This window comes from Numida meleagris, chromosome 2, assembly GCF_002078875.1.
Source record: "Numida meleagris isolate 19003 breed g44 Domestic line chromosome 2, NumMel1.0, whole genome shotgun sequence".
NCBI lineage: Eukaryota > Metazoa > Chordata > Aves > Galliformes > Numididae > Numida > Numida meleagris.
The window spans coordinates 114,676,580-114,700,509 of NC_034410.1; the positions used below are offsets into that span (position 1 = coordinate 114,676,580).

At 38.7% G+C, this 23,930-nt stretch overlaps 1 long non-coding RNA gene across 1 annotated transcript in view; it reads right to left on the bottom strand.

Annotated features, from left to right (window-relative positions):
- Positions 1 to 23,879, bottom strand: part of LOC110394417 — a 68,418-nt gene extending 44,539 nt beyond the window's left edge. The window contains exons 1-2 of the long non-coding RNA XR_002435611.1: positions 23,788 to 23,879; positions 9,799 to 9,881 (exon numbers count right to left, since the gene is read on the bottom strand). This is a non-coding gene — a long non-coding RNA (uncharacterized LOC110394417). The remainder of the gene's footprint in view (positions 1 to 9,798; positions 9,882 to 23,787) is intronic.

The window sequence follows — 23,930 nt, forward strand, 5'->3', positions numbered from 1 at the left end:
GAACACAGCTTGTCTGAACCAGCCTCCCATCCCCCTGCCATGCAGATAATTTGGAAGTCAGATCCTCAGCAGCAATCGTTTTGCTCTCCAGATCTGTTCATATTGGGCTGCATGACTTGCCAGTGTAGATACAGCCACATATCATGTTCCTCATGATCCTGCTACAAAGCACACTGTAAGTGCAGCCTCAGCAAGTAACCCACATGTCTGTTGTACATCTGTGCAGTGAAGAAGTCTGTGATATGTTTTTAGTTTGTGTGTGTGTGTGGTGGTATTTTGTTTTTGCTTTTTGTTGCCATCATTTCTTTAAATTTCTATTGAGGAATCATGAAACTAGAATTATGGTTTTCTATTATAAAATGTAATTTAATTGAAAAACGTGTTGCTTCTATCTGCCCTCCTCAGTCAGTGTCTCAAGCTACCCTATTTTTAATAGACAAACCACATGATATTGAAAATCGACCCATCCTGATGGTGGAAAAGTTCATTTTGCAAAAAATCAACATCATTTAGGTTTGTCAGCTGGTAAGTTTCAGTGACAAATGCTTCTGGTGGTGTTACTTTTGGCAAGTCAGTTATCTGTGCCATCTCTCAGCCTCACTGCTACATCAAGGATGATGGTGGGTCAGTAACAGGAGTAGGGGTGAAGCCTGGACCATAGTAATTCATCCTTAAAATGCTTGATACTGCAGTGGAACTGCAGGCTAGTGCAAATGGAGTGACACTTATTTATAGCCATTAAGAATATAGTCTGTAAAATTTAAGTAAAAGATCTATGTAGTACCTACAACATATTTCAGAAAGCATTCACTCTATGTTCAAAGTGTGAACTGCTACAAAGTTGGGATTATCCAAGCTAATAGAATGAATTTTTAAGAATTCATGCCTCAAGAAAGCACATTTTTATAAAATCTTTTCTCAGCTTCATCTCTCTTATTTAGTCCTTATAATAGTCCTTTTCCTCTGAGTGGAAAATTCATGAAATAGAATAACAAGAGAGCACTGGCAAAAGGCAACTGAGACCCCACTGCCTGTACTGTTTTGGAAGTTCCCAAGAATGAAAAACAATATTGTTGAGGAAGAAAGTTCCATAATGCCTTAAGGTATACTACATTCCCCCAGAATGATTCCTAAGCATCTTTTTTTACTATCTATATTACTTTCAGCATAGTAAGATTGCAGACACGCTAGTAAGGATTTGCTGGGAGCTGTAACAGTCAAATTTTTCCATAAATTATCAACACACAAAAAAAGCAGCCTTTTACTAGAAATTGATTTAACACTAACAAAATTGTGCTTATCTTAATGAGTTAATTTAGTGTTCAAGTGGATGTCATATACTATTCCCCGAGGCTTTGAATAGAATCTAAAAATACTTGTAATGGATATTTAAAGTAAATTGTCTCTCTCCCATAGAATGGAAACATTAGATCTATGTCTGAATTAATGCAATGGATATTTGAACAGATGAAATGGAAATTCCAATGGAAATACAGAATGGGCTTTTCAATAAGAGACTGTGTTAATTACATCCTCGGATTTGATTTATGGATTCTTTTATTAATGTATTTCAAATGAAAGGCAATAAAAGCAGAAGGCCATGAAGAATTGCTGAAATAGCTTATTATGATTATTTGCCATCTTGGACACTTTTATTGATGCCTTAATGTTCAGAAGATTAAATCTACCTACCATGATGAAAACAGAAGACAATTGCTCCAGATATTTTCAATGGCTACATATTCCTTAACTGTACAGTGGTAGTAACTTTTTTTTTTTTTTTACAGTAGAAATGGATCTTCCAAAAAGCTATTCACTATTTGTGATGATTTAAGATTTTAAAAGTAATTAAATATTTAATTGAACTAATCTTGAAGTCTTAAAATTCATTAAATCACCTTGGAGAAGGTCAAACATACCAGCTTTTTATGGGAGCGACTTCTGGAAATGAAATCCCCTCAGATAATGATGGCAATACCTGAGTGGTCAAAGTCAGCAATAAACCAGCACTTCAGTGATGAAGGAAGGAAAGTCCATATTTTCAAAGGTATAAAGTTTAGATGAGTACTGAAACTGTCCCACAACTGGGTGGAAATCCAGTGCATATTTAGCAATAATATTTTCTCTGTTATTCTAAACAAATTCTGCTTACTGATCACATTTACAATCTGATTTACATTTATGGTCTGATTATAGATTACATTAAATTCTTATCCTTCTCAATACAGCTGTCACCAATTACTCTAGATAGGTTAAATTTATTGTAATCAAAACTGTCAACTGAAGACTGTGCAATGGTTAGCAAATGCATACTGGTGTCAATAAGCTCCCAATATTGTAGAGAATTCACAGCAAAATAGTTACATTTTAGGGGAAATTGTCTCGAAAAAAATGAAGAGATGCACCATAAGCTATGCATAGTATACACTGGGAATATATCAGAATCTTTTAATCCACTCTTCTGGAGCAAAAGTAAAATCACCTAACTTCTTAACATTATTAACTGTCTTCATATAAATGCTTCATTAATCACAGCCAAATCTCACTAACCCATACTACCTATGTCTTTTAGGACTTTCAAACTGACTTGTAGTTTGCACTGCTGTTTTATTCTCTGACACTGTATATTATGAATGCTAAACTGTTGAGCCAATTAGACAGAGTCCTGCTCAAAGCAAAATAGGACCAAACCAGAAATGCAATTTAAGTTGTAACGCAGAGGAATATACAGAAAAAAATTACCTTATACCATCAAAATAAAAATGGAGAAGAAACGTCTAATGTCTCAATATGTAATGCTTTACCTGAATATCTCTAATCTCCCTTACAGTCATTTGGACAGTGTATTTTACCATACTGCAATATTGGTTAGACATATATTTTAAAAATTGAGAAATGTTTAGGAAATGACACAGTTTAGCCAATGGCAAATAAGTGAAATTAAAACCTGGCTTTTTGCCACTGAAAACAGAGACATACTCCTAATGTGTTGATTCAAAGCTCGTAACATTTCTGGCAAATGAAGCATGAAACATATTGTCAGAAATGTAGGGACTGTTACAAACAGAAAACTACATTATAGGAATGTTAAGATTGAAGTGAAGCACTCAAAAGTTAAAAAATGCTGCAGTTAGGGTTGACTAAGTAATATTAACCTACTTGTACATGTTATAGTGTTACATGGTAATTGCAATAATTATTAAGTGTGCAGAACATAGCATACTTGTGGAGGTAGTATCCAACTGTTAGTCCAGCACTGGCTAGAGTATTTCCATCCACCTAATTACTTTTCTTCCATATGGCCAGACACTTAGACCTTGTGGGGTTGCCTCAATGACATCCTTCTGAAAGGGGAGGTGGGAGGCACATGTCTCTGCAAGGCCAGGCTCAGAGCCAGAAGGCCATGATGCCAACATAACCTGAAAAAATAAATCCCAAGAGAAAGAGCTAGCCTTGTGTCTACATAGCTCTGGTCATCTGATTTATTGCATAAGTCTGCTTGTGGGAACACCTGATACATTTTTACAGAAGCTGAGAGGTGTCAATGAATAAAACAGGCTTTTAGGAAGAGAAAGGGCAAGTTAAGTGCAACAAGAAGCCTGAAAAACACTCCAGTAATCAACTCTTATCTCTCTCTCTGTTCCAGAGTCCTTCATGATAAGGTGATCAAAACTTTTCATTAACCTTCTACTACTGTCTACTGCTAAACCCAAGACTATGTTGGAGAGAGAAGTTCTCCAGGAAAAAAGTACTAATTTGTGAAGCATTACAGTTGTATACCAGCACTAGGACTGAATTCAAAGGCCGGAAGGATATAATGATCCTGTTTGCCTGTATCACACACTGAATATTTACATCTCAGAATACAGAACAGCCAGCCATGTAGCTGCCACATGTTTTAGTGCTGGTTTTCACAGCAATGGGTTTCATTGTGCTACACAAGTGTGGAATTTCTTTCCAGATTTCTGAAAGGACCACTTTCATGGCTACAGGCACATCCATTTCCAATTATGGGCCCTCTTCTCCCTTCTACTTTGGCCCAGTCTCCCAGGTTCTGCTTCAGATCTGTCTCATCACACGCCTTTCTGTTCCTCATCTATCTTTCCCTTTGGATCAGATTGTTTCTTCCTTTACTGCCAAGGCACCATTGTGAATGGCATGCTTGTTGGATAGAAACTGGTTTTCCGTCTTCTGTTTTTTTAAGTAGCAGCACAAGTCTACCACAGCCCTTGCAGCACTTCTTCCAGGGAAGCACACGCATATTTCCAGTATTCTCAGCCACAAGCATTTAAAAAATCAAGATGCAGACCGCAACAAATCAGACTATGTTAAAAAAAAAAATAACACTTCTGTTGTTCTTTTTATTAGACTTCTTGTTATTTAGGTTTTTTTCAGATTTTTTTTGAGAATTCAGCATGTCCCCACACCATGTTTTCAGGCTTTTCCCTGTAATAGTGATTGCTGGAAACCTACTTTAAAAAATATTGGCAGCTGAGATTCTCTTAAGCTCAGCAGGACTTCAGAAGCTGGCATTTTAAGAAAGACAGAATATGGTGCAAGAGATGAACTTGAACCAGGAGCACTGTCAGTTCTGTGCCTTGGCCAGCAAACTGGAGCTGTGTGGGGACAAGGCATGCACATGCTCCAGAGGATCCTTAGAGAATTGTCTGCCAGGCTCCAGCTTTGCTGAGCACATAGCAATGTGCTGGCCAGAGCTGTCTGCATCAACTTTAATTGCAACAGATTTTTACAGGGAGAAAACTACTTGCCATTTTTGTCTACCTGTGTTATATTACTGGATTTAAATATCTAATTTTAATTAAATTACGTATCTAAAAGTGTCTTTTTTTTCTACTTCATACTAATATACTATTCCTTGATTTTAAAAACTGTCAGGAGGTTTTCCTACTTTAAAATTCTCAATTTTGCAAAGACATGCTTCTGAAAAAAGACACTTCAAAATTTCATTTTGACATATAACACTTAGAAATAAATAAACTTGGTATTGAGAATAGGGATTATTTTTTTCTTTGTGGTGGTTTTGGGGCCAAATTCTGCCCTGTTACTTGGGAAACTTTTATTTATTTAATGTGAGTTGGCAGCTTCTAGAGTGGAGAAAAAGAGGCAAGATAGATTTCATAAGCTTCAAATTTGCACATGTTGAATGTTTTCTACTTATTTGTATGTAAATCTGACTTCAGCTGGTAAACAGAGCTCTTCACAAATTACAGCGATCACAAGTTCACTTACAGCCCAGTGTTTGAAAACACTGTCATCCTTGAAACAGAATGTGATGGGCCAAACTCTACCTTATAACACTGGAATAAATCCAAAATAATTCAGTGAAAAAAATGAACATTCAGCCTGGAACTCAGGCTTACCCCAATAAATTCACTCCACATTGAAGTTAAAGACAGACTGGCATCTCAGCAGAGTATCTAGCTGTAAATGCAATTTAATGAATGCAACACTGCTTCAGGAGGAGGACTTACGAGATGACTGTTGTGATACTTGCGTCATGTATGTATTATATTCCAAACAGGACTTTCTTTTTTTGCTTCACCTCTGAATCCGTCTCAGATATAGAATACTTAAACTTTTGTATCCTATAAACCTACAGTTGGAGTTCTCGTAAACTGCTAAAAAATTACATCAGTCTCCTACATGCAACTCTAAAAGCTATTAAATGCCTACATTATGCTGCACACAAGTGATAAAAGTATGTATGTGTGACACTATGTCTGCTTGGTAGTGGAAAAGGAGAGAGAGATGTTGAAATACCCAATTCTACTATTAAATAATGACTTGCTTATGAGACTCACTGACCTATTAAATACAAACATCTGGTTTAGGTGTTCAGGATCCAAATGAATTACCCACCAAAGACTAACTGGGCATATCAGACCTCAGCCTACTCCCAACAACCAACTCACCCAATATTTCACTTGTGGAAAATGTTAATGTTTTTTTCAAAGGTGTGGCTAGTTACACAAAAGTTGATTTTTCCAGTACTGACAATAAGGCTCTATGATTTGTGTTACTGTATTCTTCAGTTCTGTTTATTGCTACTCTATTAAACTTACTGCATAACTGTCCTCAGTCATACAGTGATCCCATCCTCTCTGATAATTTATGATCAGGGCTTGCTGGAACCTGGAAAGGATGAACCTCAGAACTGTCAAGAAGGGTTTGCATTATTGCTTGGATGAACACTTCTGTGTGAGTCAGTGTGAAGCAAGAGCTTGTGGATGGTGTTGAAGGAGAGATGACACAAGTTGTAGCGCTGAAGATTTTTGTGATATTAATCTGAGGCCTAGTTACTTGTAATTATTCTATCTTAATGCCCCTAATATTTATGTCAGTGTTTGTCCACATATATGGCTTGTTGTGTCCATGCCCAATTGTTCTGGGAGGGAGCTGCTCAAATGCCTGCCGATGTCCGCTGAGGAAGAAGTATCATTATGCATTCATTTGCTCTGAGCTGGTCTGATATCTATTCTCAACATATTGTTGCTGCTGTATGGATTCACTGAGAGACAATTATCCTTGCCTCTGCAAAAGCAGAAAACAACCCACTGGCTTTGCATTGCAGAGAACAAAGAAGGAAGTGTGCCACTGCTGGGTGTTTGGCAGCTATAAAACAATGTTTGCTCAGAAGTGTGCACTGAGCCTGCCTCCCTGGCAGAGAAAAGCTGTGTCTCTGTGCAAACCAGGTGGCTTCAATTCCTGTCTAGCCATGCTCAGATCTCAATTATCCAGCAAGTCATCTGCATTGCCTATGATCCTGGGTCCTTTAACCTAGGGGGAGAGACTGGATTTTCTAGTTAGAATAAATGAGCTGGCTGCAGAAATACTCATAGCAGAACTCCTGTCTCCAGCAGGTGAGCTGAATGGCTTTTTCTAACTGGAGCAGCAGTCTGCCCCTGGAACTACCTACAGAACAACATCTGCTTGGAGGCTGGCAGAGAGTGGTGGGAAGAGCTGGCTCTGCAGGCTATAAGCCTTGGACTCTTGGCAAGCCAAGTTTTGTTGAAAGAGAGACGAATATGTTATCTCACAGAAAAATGAACTCTGGAAGGAAATTCCCAGCCCGATAAAAACACAGCTAAGCTCTCTTTTCACCTCGGTGAAGGAATGCAATGCTGTGTGTGAGGATGTGAGGATGGGGAATAGAGAACAGGTGTAAATACACTTTAACAAATACATGACATCTGCCTCTTACATATTCTGTAAGTGAGAGATGCTTTGCTAATGGCTGTATGTCGTATTTTTTCCTCCTTTTCAACTCACTCTTTTCTACTCCTTAGTTTTCGTCTGCTAGCCATGCTTTGAAAAGAATCTATGCATCCACTAGGCTGCAGTTTAGCTGCTTGCAGACTACATGCAAAATAACTGTATGTAAAAAAGTGATTAACTGTTAACTCGGTATCAATTAGCCTCATCTTCTGTTTGCATGTTTTATGCGATATATTTCTGATAGACTGTTGACATGCTGGAGTGGGATGGTTTTTAAAAACTACATTGAGATAGCAAATAAAAAGTTTACAGGATCCACAAAAATAAATGATTATACAAAGAGATCTCTCTTATTTCCTTTGAGACCTTAAGTAACTTTTATGGTAGTAAACTAACCAAATGTAGGCAATACTGCAAAATTTAGCATAAACATTAAGTGGGGCCATGGTTATGAAAACTTTAAACTTATCGCAGTCAACCATCAGCAGCAATGCAAAAATAATTGTATTTATGGACAGGAAAACATTTCAGAATAACCTGTTAATAACTGTTTAAAATTCCTGTTGTTACTGTTCCTGTTTATTAGTTACTCTTCAAATAAGTTAATTTGAAAGTGCTAATAGATTGCTTAGGGCTGTTCCATCAAATACTATGCCAAGTCCCCAAATACCAATCTATAAGGCTAAGGTAGATTAGCAAGCCAATTTAATAACTTATTATATTTAAATATAATATAATTTAGGACAATGCAATAAATCTAAACAATTCACGTACTCAAGTTGTTTGTCCTCCATGAATCGGTTTTCAGTAGCTGACTGTTTAACCAACGTAAATGACTTTATTTAATCATGTGTAATTTTGGAACTATGGTTGAAGCAATCCCTCAATATCTGGTGCAGATGTTATGAAGTAGAAAAAAAAACCTACAAAATACAGTATTTTAAATCTGTATATTTTACAATTAGAACAACATGAGTAAATTGAATGAATGCTGAACATTTTATAAATTGTGAAAATATCGAGCAACTGCTTTTTCCCTTGTTTGCTTTTACGGTGCAGGTAAGATGTGTATCAGGACAATGTGAAATCTGCTACAGAATTTTGAAATATTGTGGACTATGGCCCAGCACTGAAATGAATCCAGTGTTCACATTTGTTCTACAAAATTGTTGTTCTACAGGTGCCAGGTTCATTAGGTATCATCTTCACTGTTTGTATGCACAGAACTGCCCTGATCCCAGCAACCACTTCTTTCCTTTCTCGTCTGGGATCCAGGACCTGAGAGGACTGGAGGCTTAGAAAGTGAGCCAGTACCTGCTGTGCTCCATGGCCAAAGTTGTGGCTCTATAGATAAAGTCAGTGGAAAAAGCTGTTGCTATACCTTTCGTCAGCCAGTTGTTCTCACTCTATGCTGCCTTCTCAGCTCCCTTTCCTTCTCCCATGTTTTCCTTGCAGTAAGGGAAAGGTTGTGAATTAATGCACTGAAGTCTTCAGAAGGAATTTACCTTTCCTTGTGAGGATGCTCAACCAGCCTCAGAGTAGTGAGGATGCATAATTTCTTTCTCAATTTCAACCTGTGAGATCCTTGTCCACTTGCTTACAAGAGACTACTAGGTAGATGTTCTACCCCTTTGAGCAACATTCACATTCTGTACATGTCTGAACAGGATAATAGGAAGGGCAAAGCACCCAGCACCAAGTAAGTTTTGAGGATTGTAATGTGATGATAAAGTAGACACAGCAGTCTCAAATTTTGTATCATGTTCCTGTAGGCAAGCAATCTAGATGCCAAGCAATTCATCAGCAATATGGGGATACATCCAAGAATTGTAGGGCACTTAAAATTATGTTTGAAATATATTTGCTTGTAAAACTACTTTTGAAAATATTGACTGAGAGAAAACAGTGAAGTATTGTTTATGAGCTGTGGGTGTCACGGGGCACCAGCTCTGAAAGGTGTGAATCCTGATCACCTCAACATCAAGCTACCTTTGAAACCCAATGATTACCTGCAAAATGTCCTTTGAGGGTACAGAAACATTTCAGTACCCAAACAAAAAGTTCCTTAGAAGCTGCCAAGAGATGTTACCTCTCCTAGCCTATGTACCAAGGAAGGAACTTAAAGAACTCCAGAGGAAGCGGTGGCTTGAGCATATGAAAAAAGATATGAGGCAGTGAAATAGCAGCTCAAAACAATTGATTTTGGTTTTTGGATTAAAAACTCCACCAGTTTGATAAATCTTGAAGAAAAAAAACCCAAAATCTTCCACAGAACTTTTATTTTTTGGGCATGCAGAAGGAAACCACATGTGGATTAAAGTACAAATCAGAAACCCTACAAGCTATGTGGAACAATAAGCCTTTTGAACATTGAAACTTATATCTACAAATGTCAAGTTACAGAAAGGCAAAACTAGAATATACAGTTCATCCAAATTTTGTCCTGCACATGCAATAGGGAAACAAGGGGATTACAGTTATGGAATTTCAGGGTCTGTGGATGTTTGGGACAGCCTGGCATGCCTGAGTAAACCACTGGGCACTTCTGAGCTATGGTTTTACCTGTGAGTTTGAGCAGCTGAAGCAAGGGTGCACATCTCTGCCACACAGCCAAGACTTGGATTTCTCTCTGGTCACTGAAACATCTGAAAATGCCAGAATATTTCAGTTAAATGCAAATTTTGCTGACTATTGCCTTTGGCAGCCACCAGCTTTCCCTGTGTTATAACAGCTTCTCCCAAAGATACCCCAGAAAAAATGAATGGGAGTAGCTTTTCACACTTATGTGACACCCATGTTTCCTTCCCTCTCCCATGTGCCAGCCTTTGCCCCATCTCTCTCAATTCTCCATTCCATGGCACATATTCCTAAATTTTCCCTTCTGTCACCAGGCATGCACTTGAAACAAGTTTCTTACTTTGTCCTCTCTGCTCTATCAAGTGCATCTAGCATGCACGAGGGCTTCTGCGAAGTATTTTATATGCGTGGTCACATATACTCCTGCTGGCTGTAACTGGAAGTTATGAAATTACACCACCACTGTTCCCTCAAATCTCATGCTTCAGAGAAACCCTCTGGGAATTGCTTGAAGGACAGCTATTCTCATTGTGCTTCATGACAGTAAAGCCAAATGCCCCCAGGGAAAAGGATGACCTCCTATCTGGCTGAGAGATGGAAACAAGAAAATCCCGTTCAGAACAAAAGGCTGGAAATACCACTGGCAAAATCACAGCCTGCTGAGGTCAATGGGGAAAGAATAAGGGAAGATGGTGGACACTTTGCAAGGGGACTGGACAGCGTTTTGTGAATTGTCTCTTCTGGTGAACTTTATTATGCAGCCTGTTCAGTCATGAACGTTAACAGGAAAATACGTCAGAAGATCACGAAGTTTTTCTTTTATTGATAATCAAATATAATTCGCTGTCCCTTTTGTCTTTTTTTTCTTTTCTTTTTTCCCCTCCTCTTTTTTTTTAATGAAAGTGTTGGCCCTGATGTGTTCCTGCCTGCGAGTGAAATCATGTATGGTTCCCTAAACTGCTTTGAGAGCTTTTCTTGCAAATAGTATGCACTGCACATCTAAACCTAAAAAAATGTGCTGTATTCCAAGCAGCGCATCTGTCTCAAATAAAACAAAGCAAAACAAAAGACTGAGAGTCTGAAAGACAGTGAATAAATTCATTTGTAACAAGAAAAAAAATGCAAGGCATGGACATATGCTTTTATATTTTATGTTATAATTCTAAAGAACCAATCAAAAAATAGAATATTCAAATTTTATTATATTTTACTTTTTTCTTTTGTGGTAGAAATGATGCCATGTTTACAGACCTGCCACTAACTTTTGCTAGAACCTAGTGTTCCATCTCAACATTAATACCTATAAATAAACTGCCACTGGAAAGAATAAAATCCAGACTCTTGTACATACTCTGTATTTGTACATCTTCTTTACTTATTTATCTTTGTGTTTTGTCCCATGTGATTTTTCTGTAGATGTCTAGACAAATTTAACTTTAGCAAATTAAAACTTGAAATGACATTTATTTATGTTAAGCAAATATGTAGCTTTGAGAAAATAACTAAATATGTTATGAGTTATAACTGCAGTGCACTGAGTCACATACTTGCTTGACAGAACTAAAAGTTGGGTAGAATCAAATTGTAAAACCCGGAGTGTACTGCTTTAAAAATAACGAATTAAAAATTCTAGAATATTTCTTTGGGATATACCAAACCAATATAAAAAGAAGTGTACCCTTAATGTAATTCTATTAGATTTTACATGCTCAATTGCAATTTTCAAACAGTGAAGAGGAAATCAGGAATACTGCTAATAAAGCATCTGCTGTGCAGATACTTGTGAAAGTCTATGAATCATTACTGTGTACAGTACATAGCTTTAAAGGAAGATTTTTGTTGCATTAAATGTTGATCCATGTAATCCCAGTTATCCTTCCTTGTCTTAGCTGTTTACTTCTACTTACAGGGTCATTCAGCTTTTTTCTGTATCTCACTGTATCTCAGTGAATTTTACATTACAGACAGGAAATATTCATTTCCTTGTATTTCAGTGGCAAGATTTATAAAAACAAAACAAAACCCTAAAACTTATAGATGCAAAGTATTTTGAACTTCAAAATTCTTAGTAATTTTGGAAGAAAATCTTTATCATTTTACTGCTTGAGATGTTGCTTCCCATGATTGTGGCTTGGCTTTCAGGACTGTTCTCATTTAATTCTGTTGATTTAAGTCCAATACTGAGATACAATTGGATATTTTCCCACTTACTTCACTAAGATATAATCAGTTCCTTGCTGAGATAATTTTTTTGCACTGAACATTCTAACATTCTCATGTGAGAATTTCAAAATAAATTCTTGATACTATGCTAAGCAAACAAATTGATAACAAATCTGTGCTTTTACCCAAGCAGTGGGTTAGTACACTAACACTCAACATTTCCACTTGTTCTTGAAAACAAAAGTTTGCCAGTGCTGCAGGAGGTATGGTATTTTCCTATTACTTTAGCTTTCCAGAAATTTTGTTCCTAGTCCTGAAAGCTGCATGTGCTCTACATCTGCATGATGCAGTTACCTTCATTAGGACCAATCATTTCTTTATGTAAATGGCTTAATATGAGTTTGCAAGATAGGAGTCTTGGAATACTTTCATTATAAACAATGTGATAAAGACAGTATGTAATGGCGAGTTGGTTCTATTGTTCCTTCAGAAAAATGGAATCTACATTGTTTCTGCTAGATCCAGTCCTTCCCCTCAATAAAAACCTTTTTTCTTTGTTTTGATTTTTTGCCATAGACAGTGTTACAAGTAAGGCAGCTGTATTAGAAGAGCACTTGGTCACTTATGGAAAGGATTATACGTCATATTTCCTGTGATAACAGTGGACTCAGTTTGATGTCCCTGGAAATCCCTTTCAGTCTTGTGCTTATATATGCACTCTGTTGGTATTGTTGTTGCTGTTTGGATAGGGATTTGGGGTTATTTTAGGTCCAAAAATTTGGTTAAAATGCCCTTGCCAGCAGTATATGTTTTATATTTAAAATGTAGGCTGACGGGAGTTCTACAGAAGTACCCTGATAAATCAGTAGTGTTTCATTTCAGGTTTAGTGGTATATTTCATCACTAGCTAATAGAGAACACTTCTGTATCCATTGCTTTTACTCCTTCTAGGTTATCCTCTTTTAAAAACGTCCCCTGTAGGTGTTCTTGTTAGCTGGTATTTCCTTTCAGCGTCTCCAGTAAGTTACCCTTTCACTGTGGGTAAGTAAGAGTTTGCAAAACTTTGCACCCTTATTCTTAAATTAAATACTGACAAGGAATGGAAGTGTAAAGCATGCTAATAAGCAAGACCTCCCTGTGGGAACCTGTGATAGAAGACTGTTTCACATTGAGAGGCAGACAGGGCTGTTGACACAGGCTGTCAAAAAGGCTTCATGTCTTTGAAAGAAAATCTTAATCTTCTTTATTCATGTGTGAACAGGTCCAGGCCTTCATCCCGAAGCTCATACGCATTGACTGTTTAAACGGTGGGTTGCTAGGCTTTGGGTAGGGTTTGTTTGCTTGTGTCTACATTGTACGAATGGATGAGGACTGAAAATTAAAATCTGTCTGACATAGAGCACTGCTTTTCTGTCTCTGTTTGAAGAGACATGGCAACCCAGGGTGAAATGAAAAGGAATTTTATTGAGCGCAAAACCCGCTCAGTGTTTAAACGTTGGACGCAGGAACTGAATGGTCAATTTGGGAGGCTTGTAGGTTGTTTATAGACATTGGGATGGCTGTCAATCACAATACAATGGTGAAATTTGTGTCGGAAAAAAAGTGCTTTTTAGTGGCTGAACTCCTGTTTCCTGTTAAAATGCTCACATCAACAAACAAAAAGGGGTTTTGTCTGAAGTTTACAAGCAAGAAAATTTCAGAATAACAGAGATGCTGCTACTGTTGTGGCACCTTTTGATCATTGCGGCACTGACTATTTAACATTTAAAACCAAATTTTACAGAGAAAGATCCTAATGCTCTGTGGGTCTGATTCTGCTCCTCTTCTGTTGCTTATAATTCAGGAATAGGTCAATTAAATGAATGGAATTGTGCTACTGAAAAGAAGTGTGATATAGGACTGTGGGACTTATGTTCCGTATGTCTGCACTATTAAATGCTTCACACATATATATTTTGTATAGTATTTATATATTTACAAATCACTAGTAAGAAGAAGCAGAAGATAAGTAGTACATATGAAAAGTAATCTCTTTCAGCACTTGCTAATAACAATCAGGGAAAAGGGACTAAGCAATATTCCCCTTTCCAGTTACTGTTAAAGCTAATTGGCAGCATTTTGCTACTTCAATTTACAGAAGTTTATATTATCTCGACCATAAAATTTCACACTGAAACTTGGCAAAAAGTCAAACTTGCCACTACAGGCTTTGGAACAATTAAAGAAAAGAGGAGGAACTGAGTGGGAGATAGAATTTAGCCTACTTTACAGAATAGATTTTAACATGTTGAAGTTGTTGGATTTTCTGTTTTTATAACATGAAAAAGCATGTTTTACAGAACACTGGCTGAGAACTCAGCCCTTAAAATCTGATATAAAATATGGTTTCTAGGACCTTGTGGGAGAAGGGCAGAGAAAGAAAACAGCTTAATTTCTTCCATTGTTTTCCTTTTACCTCAGACCATTACAGATCACAGCCCAGCTGGGGCTGCTCAGATATTTTTGCTTTTAGGGTAGAGGAAGCAGAGAGATTCAAGCAGAGTAAGGCACGGCAGACTCACCACTCCAGCATTATCTTAGCATAGAATCACAGAATCATAATTATTCAAGTTGGAATAGACCTTTAAAGACCATCTAGTCCAAATCCTCTGCAATGAACAGGGACACCCTATAGCTTGATCGGTTGCTCAGAGCCACTTCCAGCCTGACCTTGAATATCTTCAGGGATAAGGTATCCATAAAATCTCTGGGCAACCTCACCACCCTCATTGTAAAAAACTTTTTCCTTACATCCAACCTAAATTTCCCATCTTTTAGTTTGAAAGCATTTCCCCTTGTCCTATCACAACAGACCCTGCTGAAGAGTCTGTTCCCTTCTTTTCTTGTAGCTCCCCTTTAGATAGTGAAAGGCCGCTATCAGGTTTCCCGGGAGCCTTCAATTCTCCAGGCTGAACAGCCCCAGCTCTCTCAGCCTGTCCTCGCAGGAGAGGTGTTCCATTCCTTGGATCATTTTTGTGGCCCTCCTCTGGATGCACTCCAACAGGTCCATGTCTCTCCTGTACTGAAGACTCCACATCTGGATGCAGTACTCCAGAGGAGGCCTCACCAGCACAGAGTAGAGGGACAGGATCACTTCCCTCGACCTGCTGGCCATGTTTCTTTTGATACCGCCGAGGACATGGTTGGCTTCCTGGGCTGTGAGGGCATATTGCTGGCTCATATCCATCTTACCATTCACCAGTACCCCCAATTCCATTTTGGCAGCGCTGTGCTCCAGCTTGTACTTACAGTGCAGGTTGCCATGACCCAGGTGCAAGACTTTGCCTACAGTCATATTGTATTCCTTCAGCCCTTATAAGGACCAGTATTCAGACCTTTTTATTTGCTGTAAGCACTGGGGGCTTGAAGAGTGAGGCAGGAGATGTCATGCAGTTTTCAGCTTCTGAGTTGTACGGCTGTTCTTTCATGGTCTCCTTCCAATTTTCACTCACTTCCTCAATGTACATATACTTATTTACATTATTTTCATGTCTCTCTGAGCAAGCTTTTCATTGGCATGTGCAGTAACAGACGGCTTGCCATTTTATGTGGCTAAGGTGTGTATACATAAATCCCAGATATACTATCAATCACTGTCAGTTCTATAAAACATGGCAGTTATTTCCCAGATCACCTGCTTCTCCCTCCTTCACTTTAAACCTACAGCCTTAATAATCTACAGTATAGATAATGCCTGAAGTGTTTGTGATGAGGAACTTCCCTGTGTAAATTTTAAATGAGAACACACAAGTGAGGTAAGGGAAAAATAAAAGATCCTATCACTCTGCAGATCTTTGGCTATTTATCTTTTGTAAACCTTGCTCAATTCCCCTAGCAGCTTACCTCATGGGAATCACATGATAATCATATCAGTGCTTTCCAAACTGAAGTTGTACTTTTTTAAAAATCCATCTTTCCTTCTTTAAATTTAAATTAACATAATGAAGCAGGTTCATTTTTAAATAGTGATTTAGTAATTTGCTGTTTATTGCAACTCACTCTATTTCTGGTGCATAGTACCCAGATTCACTACTACTACGTATTGCTTTCTTGTGCCAGCATGTGAGGACACAGTTGTGTTTGGCTTCAGCAGGAATGCAGCTTCATGGGTGAAATGCCATACAATACTCCAAAAACTAAGCTTCTGTTCTTGCGGTACTACAGGAGTACCACCACCCTCAGCAGCTTTGGGTGATTTGTATCACTGGCTATACTTAGCATGCTTGACAGATGCAGTTCCCCGTGGAGATAGCTTCCTATGGCCTCTCCCAGCTTTGTCTTGTTCTGTCCAAGGTTTGCTCCCTTCACCTTCAGTAATGCCAAATGCATTTTTAATATGCTCACCGTGTTCCCATGCTATTGATTTCTTCCTCTCTGCCATGAGTTTTTGCAGTCTTGATTTGACAAAGACTTCCCATCTTGAGATGCCTCCTAAAGATTGAATATAAACTTCTACACAGCGCTTCTATGTTATATACTTATATACTATACATACTGCAGGAGGAAACAAGTTTGCTTTCTCTTCTTTCCTGTTGTGCTTTAGGCTTTCTTCTGCAATGTAGAGTACTTAGGGGCAAGGACTGGATTGGATTCTCTGGACGTGGACAACTACTTTGTTTTTTTAACAGATTATAGCTGGCATAGAGGAGCTGCAGCAAGATCCCTAGATAGCTGGGAGCTGTATGCTGCAGGAGATGGTCAAACAGCAAATGGCATCTTTCAGGCAGCAAGTGTTCCTCCCCCTCCCCCTTTCCTCCAGGCTTTATTCTGGAGGTCTAAGTTTATAACAAAAGAAACAAAAAGGTTTTTATATAAATGGAAAAGAAAATGGAGCCCAGCTCATGTTACAACTCGGCCTTCTGACAGCCAGGAATGGAGATCTGCCCTACTTAGAGGCCTCTCTTTGCCCCGAACTGCAAGGGAGCTTTTAATATTCCCTCACTTGCTCTGAGTGCTCTCTGATTAGACCTTCAGCTCCAGCTCTGTGTTAGCCTGAACTGTACGTTTGGCAAAGGTTGCTGCAGAAGTTTTGTCTGTACAGTAAATGTAACAGTGGAACCATTATCCACTGCCTCGGTGCTATCAGGGTATAAATAAGAAGCAGGGTATGTGTGCACGGTGTTGTGACTGCTCAGAAAGCTCCACTGTGTTGCAAATCCTTTAAAATAATACACAGAGAAAGTTTTTTTTTTTTGACTTTCCATTAGTCACAAAAGCCAACATTTGTAATATGTGTGATTAAATTTAGACAGGGAGATAAATGTGGTGGGTTTTTTTGTGGTTTTTTTTTTTCAGAGACTAATGGAAACTGCCCAACACTTTTGGTGTTGGTGCTGAAATATGTTCAGATTTAAGAGGGTGCTTTGAGTTAATAAAGCAGGTGCCAGAATGCCTTGGGTAGGTGAAGGCTAAATCCAAATTTCTTACTCAGATGCCTAATTTTAGGCAGGGCAGTATCTGCAGGATTAAGAATCTTTTATTAGATTAACTACTAGGAAAAAAAAAGAACAGGCATGGGAACACAAGGCATTTACTTATTATGCACTTGAAATTTTGGGGAAATCATTCAAACTTTAAGAGATGTTCTGTGCTGAATACTTGATTTCTTGGTGCGCAGGCTTTCAGCAAGGCATTTAACAAAGGTGAAACACAATTTTAAAAGGCAAATGCCTAGAGAATCTATACAGTGTAGTGAAGCTGGTGTTGAAAGCCCCAGAAATGCTGCCAGGCTTTGAGGCTGATTGATTGTAGTTTCGTGTTAAGCTGATTTATAGGTGACAAAATGTTTTCCTGTTTTTTATTCTTGTCTTCCTTTAGATGAGAGCTTCCTCAAGTTTATGGTCCATAAAATAATAAATTGTTTGGAGAGTGAATGAAAAGAAGAAGATTATGCTATGCCGCTAAAGCGAAATGGAAAGTGTGGTCACTGGCTGGAACAATTTGAATCAGATGCATTTTATGGAATAAATGCCAATCTGGCTTCTTTAAGGATTATCTCAGTACAAAAAATGACCAAAGAAAATGAGAAACTTGGGCAGAACTACACAAAGTAATGCAAACATGGCACACAGAGCATCCCACAACTCCCTCCTGTGCAAGGCTCATCCAATGTCATCATCTCTTTTCTTAACTTCCTTTGCCCTTTATTATTCTTTCTGCCTTTGCAGGAGAGGGAAGCATGAGGAGATTTCAGGGATATTATTTTCTTTATTTTTTTAAAGGGACCAGATAACAAAACAGAGCCCAGATGACCTTTGGAGTTGTGGATGACCCTGTTTAATGAATGCTGGGCACTTGTATTGTGATGTGTCCTTTTCACTTAGATCCCATAATATCTAAATTCCCAAAGTGCTCAGCAGCAAACCCATGCTGGTAAAGAAACAGATGGATGTAAATCATTGATATTTGGAGCCAACCATTTTCATGATGCCAACTCTCATGCATTGTAAAAACAGCTAATTTCTTTCCTAACTGCCTCTGACTCACTGAGATACTATTAGCCCTCAGTTCCTTGTTTTTATCTGCCCTGCTATTTTGCTAGTGCTCTGCTCTCTATACCCTCACTTCTGTTTCTCAGGATGTTAGACAGTGAATTATCTATTCACTTTAGAGACATCCTTCCCATTTTCAAGAATGAACGCAAAAGAGAAGTTGGTTAACCACTTTGTCTCTCCTCTAATTTAAAATTTACCAAAAAAAAATTATGTGGGAGTTGGTATGTGTGTGTGAGGGGGAGATCTGTCAGTTTCTGCTAACAGTAGAAAGATTTACAGGTAGAAAAGAGTTTTTTAGATCACCCTTGCTGTCTCATGAGAAATACTATATGCAGATTTAAGGATGCCCCTAATTTTTATGCCTGCTCACTCCTCCTTAAAAGGATTGCCAGCTTTGTCAAACAGTGAGGTTCTGGTACAGTTAGCTTTTCCCTCTCCTGGAAAGAATACATTGCCTTTGACTGACTTTATCAGCCTGGTTGTTAGAACTCTGAATCTCATCTTTAAAGTCTACTCTGTAGACGACAAAGTAGAAAATGACTGTTCATTGCCTTAGCACTACTTTCCTTTAGCAAAAATTGGGAAGACTTCATTCTGTATTGTAATAGGTCTGGTAAAGGAAAGCCAAGAGCCTCACAGGGGGACAGCAGGTTTTTGGTTCTCAGTCTGAATTTGTTTCAAAGCTTTTTCTTAATATCACAATGGCCTCTTGCTGTGTATTTCTAATGCCTCAGCAATGAAGTCAGGGTATATTATGCCATCTGTCTAGGAGTCAACACTGCAGGTCAAGCTAATTTAAAGTGGCACTTTTCATCTCCGTATGCCTGTATGCATTACATTTAATAGTTTAAGTGAATGATTGTATCTCTTGACCCTGTAACAAAGGACAAAGCTCATGTTTGTATTTTTTCATTATCTTTAGTTGGCAGGGATATGGACATTTGATCCTTTCATGTAAAATATGGCTAAACCAGAGACTGATACTCAACTCTTGTTTAAGAAACGCCATATAGTTTGTTTGTTTGTTTGTTTTCACTCTGTCTTCTAACATTTTTTGATATGTAAGTAAGGAGGCAAATACATATGGTAAGATTTTGTAAATTTATCATTGAATGAATAGTTTAAATGTAAAAAAAAAAATCAAAACTCCTATATCTTTTTTTAGTTTGACCGTGGAAAATTTATGGGGGGAACTGTTTGCTCTAAGACAAACAGAAGAGTTAGGTAATGATCATGGAGGAAAATTATGCCCATAAATACTTCGGATGCTATGAAAAGAGCAATCTTTAGGTCATTCTTTCTCATTTGAAATGAACTTTGTGGAGTTAAATATTTAGAGATGATAGCTAAATGGTCAGAATTGAAGTTTGATAAATGAAAAATGTGCATAATAGTGGGAAAACTGTGAAGGTGAGTACTCAGTTTGATTTGTCTATCACGTTTTTCCTCCTTATTTTCTGTTATTTCTCTGATTTGCTATTTTTCCAAGGCATCACATTTCCATCATTTTCCTTTTTCTATTCCTGGAGAAATAAAAATGTTTTTGAGTAAGGAAGAGGAAGAAGGAACACACACAAATATATATTTGTTGTGCACATTTGAAATTTGGAAGAAGAATACTTCATTTGATTAGGCTGTCAATAAGCTATTTTCCCTCAGTTACAAAAACATTATACATCTATGATAGCATAAATCTGTCTCATCCACCCATACTAACCCAGGCCACCAAAGTTATGATTGCTGATCTGAAATTAATTTCAAAACCAATTAAGGTATAGCTATGCAAATTATCTGTCTAGGCAGATATATTGGTTGTAAGTTTTTGTTGCATTAATGAATCTTCTTAAAGAATCACAGAATCACAGAATTGTAGCGGTTGGGAGGGACCTCCAGAGATCATCGAGTCCAACCCCCCTGCAAAGCAGGCTTCCTAGACCAGGTTGCACATGTAGGTGTCCAGGTGGGTCTTGAATGTCTCCAGAGAAGGAGACTCCACAACCTCCCTGGGCAGCCTGTTCCAGTGCTCTGTCACCCTTACAGTGAAGAAGTTCCTTCACACATTGGTGAGGAACTTCCTATGCTCAAGTTTATGCCCGTTTCCCCTTGTCCTGTCCCCACAGACCACTGAAAAGAGGTTGGCCATGTCTTTTTGACTCCCACACTTAAGATATTTATAAACATTAATAAGATCACCTCTGAGTCTTCTTTTCTTAAGGCTGAACAGACCCAGTTCACTCAGCCTTTCCTCACAGGGGAGATGCTCCAGGCCCTTTATCATCCTTGTGGCCCTCTGCTGCACTCTCTCCAAGATATCCCTGTCTTTTTTGTACCAGGGAGCCCAGAACTGGATACAGTACTCCAGGAGAGGCCTCACCAGCGCAGAGTAGAGGGGGAGGATCAGCTCCCTTGACCTGCTGGCCACGCTCCCTTTAATGCATGCAGCCCAGGATCCCATTGGCCTTCTTGGTCACCAGGGCATACTGCTGGCTCATGGCCAATCTGTCATCCACCAGCACCCCCAGGTCCTTCTCTGCAGAGCTCCTCTCCAGCAGGTCATGTCACAACCTGTACTGATACTTGCGGTTATTCCTTCCCAGGTGCAAGACTACACTTGGTTTTGTTAAACCTCATTTGGTTTCTTGCTTCCCAGCGCTCCAGTCTAAAGAAAGGCCAGTCTAAAGAAAGCCTAGTCCAATCTGACAGCCATGGTCAGTTATCCATCCAATGTTGTTCACATTTTTATGTGAACCTTTCTTCATTAATCAAAGGTGTGGCACAATTCAATACACACACGTACGTATGTACGCATGTTTGTACATACACACACAAAATTTCAAATGTTAAGAAATGGAGAGAACTATTTTGACCCTCAAAAGCTACATTATGGTAGAAATACAAGGTGTATTGTCCTCTTTATCATCCAAGAGACTCTGAAACGGAGAGAAAGCACATGAGAAAATGCAACTGAGTGGAGGGCAAGCATGCAGATGTAAAGGTGCAGCCTGCCCAAGGTACAGCTTGTAGCTGAAAACATTTCAACTGCCAAAATTAATGTTTTTGCAGAAAGTATTAATTTCACACCTACTATATATACTAGTGATGTTAGACAAGGTGGAAAGCGCAAACTTAATAAGTCACTCATTAACAAGAAGAGAAGGAATAGGAAATGCAGTATGCAATATATATTTTCCACATGATGCTGAGTACTTTCATAAGCATTTTCTTAAAGAATTTCTGTGCTACAAGCAATGAATAACAAGGTTTTGAACTAGGACTGGAAAACTAGAAAGAACTATAGTCCTTGTGGAAATATTGGCAGCATTTCCAATACTAACTCATTATATTTTAATGCTGTTTCTGATATCTGTGTGCATCTGAAATATATTGGAATTTGATAATACTGTTTTGTGGCTTATTAATCAAAATGTCACTTTTAAGTAATTCTTACCATTATTGTGAGTTAAATATTGTATTCTAGGTAAAGGCTACCTGTCCAGAAGCAAGATTCATAACTGAGAAGCAGGACTAATGGCATATTAGACCACTGGTGGAAAAGGAAAATTATGAGAAGCTCTAATGGTGACTTCATTGGGTAATATAAATCTGGCAGTGTAATGATGTCACACAGAGCTGTGCCTTTAAAATGACATAAATTAATCCACTAAGGCAAGACAAAAGTGGCTTAGAATTACATGTTAATATTAATCCTGAGCACACTGTTATCAGTTGTCAAAGATGACCCTTGACAAACGTAATGGTTAAGTACCAAAATTCCCATTATCAGTAATAAAACTATTTTAAAAAATGAAGAATGAACATTTATTAGTTTAAATGTGTTGTACTTACATAGCATGAGAGAAAAATGAGGTACTTACTCATTCTTGCTATTCTAATGTATCTAGATCATATAAAGAACCATTGAGAAAGGACATTTAAAGAGAAGAGAGAACAGGCTGGTGGTCATTAGTAGCAAAAATATGTGAGAAGTACTTGTGAGAGCGGAAATGCTGAAGTTATGTAGCATCCTTTGCTTTCTACAGATTGATTTATATCATTCTACATTTTCCTCTAATTCAGCTTAACTCCTGTCTGTTGTGTTCAGTCAGCCCTTGCCACCATGGTAACACATTTCTGCCCATGAGGTGCCAGAGTGATTGATAACAAACACTACTGATAGTGTATACTGGGACAATCCTTCATGTTTCACAGAATCACAGTATCATAAAGGTTGGAAGGAGCCTCTAGAGATCATGTAGTCCAAACGCTCCTGCTAAAGCAGATTACACACAGTAGGTTCTTCAGGAAAATGTAGAGGCAGATTTTGAATATCTCCAGAGATTCCACAACATCTCTGGGTAATTTATTCCAGTGCTCTGTAACCCTCAAAGTAAAGAAGGTATTTCTCATATTTAGATGGAATTTCCTATGTGTTCCAGTTTGTACTTGTTGCCCATTGCCCTGTCTCTGGGCAGTACTGAAAATAGCATGGCTCCATCCACTTGACACCTGCTCTTTAAATACTTATAAGCATTTGTAAGATCCCCTACCAGTCTTCTCATTTTCAGGCTGAACTGTCCCAGGTCTCTCAACCTTTCCTGGTACAGGAGATGCTCCAGTACCCTCATCATCTTTGTGGCCCTCTGCTGTACTCCTTCTAGGTGATCCCTGCCTTTCTTGAACTGGGGAGCCCAGAACTGGACCCAGCTTTCCAGATGTGGACTCATCAGGGCAGAGTAGAGGGAGAGGATCACCTCCCTTGACCTCCTGACCATGCTATTTTTAATGCATCCCAGGATGCCATTGGCCCTCCTGGCCACAAGGGAACACTGCTGGCTCATGGTCAACTTGTTGTCCACCAGGACACCCAGGTCCTTTTCTGCAGAGCTCCTTTTCAGCAGGTCAGCCCCTAACCTGTACTGATGTGTCTGGTTATTCCTCCCCAGGTGTAGGACTCTATACTTGCCCTAGTTGAACCTCATCAGGTTCCTCTCTGCCCACCTCTGCAGCCTATCCAGATCTCACTGAATGACAGCACAGTGTTCTGGTGTCAGTCACTCCTCCCAGCTTTGTATCATCAGTAAACTTGCTGAGGTGCACTCCATCTGTTCATCCTAATCATTGATTTATGTTAATCAAGACCAGACCTAGTACCAACCCCTGGGAAACACCAGTACCTACAGGCCTCCGACTAGACTCTGTGTCCTCTGAGCTCTGACAGTCCACCAGTGCTTAATCCACCTCACTGACCACTCATCTATCCCACACTTCACAAGCTTACCTGTGAGGATGCTATGGGAGACAAATTCAAAAGCCTTCCTGAAGTCAAGGTAGACAACATCCACTGCTCTCCCTGTATCTACTCAGCCATTCATGACATCATAAAAGACTACCATAAAATCATAGAATCATAGAATCACCAAG